This window comes from Lynx rufus, unplaced genomic scaffold (genome assembly GCF_022079265.1).
Source record: "Lynx rufus isolate CCGP_SWC_20201006 ecotype Redwood Valley unplaced genomic scaffold, mLynRuf1.p SCAF_7, whole genome shotgun sequence".
NCBI lineage: Eukaryota > Metazoa > Chordata > Mammalia > Carnivora > Felidae > Lynx > Lynx rufus.
In genome coordinates, this window is record NW_025814889.1 from 60,152,154 (window position 1) to 60,155,117 (window position 2,964).

Genomic DNA, 2,964 nt, shown 5'->3' on the forward strand with positions numbered 1-2,964 from the left:
TTTCTATTACAAACATTTTTAATTTTTTTCTATATTCTTTACTTTTGTGTAAATTTTTCCAAATTCTATTTTACTCCCATCATCTCATTTTAGTCTACTTCAGTGTATTCATTTTTTCAAACTCTCAAATGATTCCCCCCCACCCTTTTTTTTCTCTAATCTGTCAAACCACCTCCAACACCCAGAACAAAACACACCTAGGTTCTAGCATCATTTATTCGATTTGTGTGTTTAATTTTTAAATTTTAATACTTTTTTAAATTTAATTTTAATTTTTCTACCTCATTAATTCCTTTTATCCCTTCAAAATGACAAAACAAAGGAATTCACCCCAAAAGAAAGAGCACAAAGAAATGACAGCCAGGGATTTAACCAACACAGATACAAGCAAGATTTCTGAACCAGAATTTAGAATCACGGTAATAAGAATACTAGCTGGGGTCGAAAGTAGATTAGAATCCCTTTCTGCAGAGAAAAAAGAAGTAAAAACTAGTCAGAATGATATAAAAAATGCTATAACTGGGCTGAAATCACGGATGGATGCCGCAGTGGCAAGGATGGATGAGGCAGAGAATCAGTGATATAGAGGACAAACTTATAGAGAATAATGAAACAGAAAAAAAGAGGGAGATTAAGGCAAAAGAGCATGATTTAAGAATTAGAGAAATCAGCGACTCATTAAAAAGGAACAACATCAGAATCATAGGGGTCCCAGAAGAGGAAGAGAGAGAAATAGAAGTAGAAGGGTTATGTGAGCAAATCATAGTGGAAAACTTTCCTAACCTGGGGAAAGACACAGACATCAAAATCCAGGAAGCACAGAGAACTCCCATTAGATTCAACAAAAACCGACCACCAACAAGGCATATCATAGTCAAATTCACAAAATACTCAGGCAAGGAGAGAATCATGAAAGCATCAAGGGAAAAAAAGTCCCTAACCTGCAAGGGAAGACAGATCAGGTTAGCAGCAGACCTATCCACAGAAACTTGGCAGGCCAAAAAGGAGTGGCAGGATATATTCAATGTGCTGAATCAGAAAAATATGCAGCCAAGAAATCTTTATCCAGCAAGTCTGTCATTCAAAATAGGAAAGATAAAAAGTTTCCCAGACAAACAAAAATTAAAGGAGTTTGTGACCACTAAACCAGCCCTGCAAGAAATTTTAAGGGGGACTCTCTGAGGGGAGAAAAGATAGAAAGGACCAGAGAACACCACCAGAAACTCCCAACTCTACAAGCATCATAATGGCAATAAATTCATATCTTTCAGTACTCACTCTAAATGTCAATGGACTCAATGCTCCAATCTCTCTCTCCCTTGATTGTAGTCTCTCAAAATAAATAAAAATTAAAAAAAAAAAAAAAGAGACTGCAATATAGATAAGACTGTCAACAGGTAGCATGGCCTTTGCACATTGGAAAGGGAGAAGCATAAATTGAGAGTAAAAAAGGATCCCAGTCTTTGAGGGTACATTGTGAAAACTTTAGGATCAAGAAATAAACCAGGGGGGCACCTGGGTGGCTCAGTCAGTTAAGCGTCTGACTTCTGCTCAGGTCATGATCTCACGGCTCATGAGTTCAAGCCCCCTGTTGGGCTCTGTGCTGACAGCTCAGAACCTGGAGCCTGCTTTGGATTCTGTGTCTCCATCTCTCTTGGCCCCTCCCCCACTCATGCTCTATCTCTGTCTCTCTCTCTCAAAAATAAACAAACATTAAAAAATTTCTTTGTGGGGCACCTGGGTGGCTCAGTCAGTTAAGCATCTAACTTCAGCTTGGATCATGATCTCACGGTTCACAGGTTTGAGCCCAGTGTCAGGCTCTGTGCTGACAGCTCAGAGCCTGGAGCCTGCTTTAGATTCTGTGTGTGTGTCTCTCTCTGCTCCTCCCCCACTCATGCTCTCTCTCAAAAATAAATAATAAACATTTAAAAATTAAAAAAAAAAAGAAAGAAAGAAAGAAACCAGGGTCCCCAAGTGGGCACAAGTTGAAATCTGGGTATCAAGAATAAAACACAAAAGATCAGAACCCAAACAGAATGTATTCAGGATTGGGTTTACAGCTCCTTAAATCTTTGAGGTGCTAACCAGGCCTGGTCATGCTTGTGTAGGATTTGTGTAAGTGTGTATTTACACACAATGGTAAGGATAAAAACAGCTCGAGTCTAGAGGAGAGGACCTATGGAAGGGCTGAGACCAAGACAGTAGTTGACAAAAGAGAGCGATATAAATTTCACTGCCTTGACAAGGGAGCCCACCTAACCCTTGTTTAAACACCAGTCATTTTAACAGAAAATACTGACCTGTAGGTTTAAATAAAGCTTTCTCCGTCCTCTACTCAACACTCAGGGAATAATGACAAGCCTAGAATTAGCATTTAACACTGGAATAACATGTTTCTTGTAGCATGTTATAAGCTTCCAGGTGAAGAAGCACAAGGAGACTCACCAAACATATGCCATATAACCATGACACTTCTGAGATGTAAGGAGACCAAGATGCTATTCAGGGGTAAACACCAATAACCCAGTAACTTTCCTTTCTTCTAAGTCTATGAAGTAATCTTTATGCTTCTCTTTCAATACGAAAAGCCAATGGACAGTACACTTTTTAGCAGAAAAAAAATGCAACATTATTTAAATGGGTAAATATAAATTTATACCAACTACCTAAAAGTTCTGCCTTTAAATGGTCAATGCATACACAAAATAATTTAAAGTAAAATATAAAATAAAAACAACATTGTTTTTTGGGAAAGCACTGTATATGTTGCAAACTAATAGGAAATATTTTATGTTAAACATCGCAAATCTCACCTAAATCCTGATAATTTTAATTTCTAAAAATCGTTAGTCATTAAATCAACTCTTTTCTAAAAGAATACTCCAATATTTTACATTTCAGAAATTTTAATAGTTTTTATTTGGCAAAGAGAAGCCTAAGAATTTTTTAAAAAACATTTCCAGA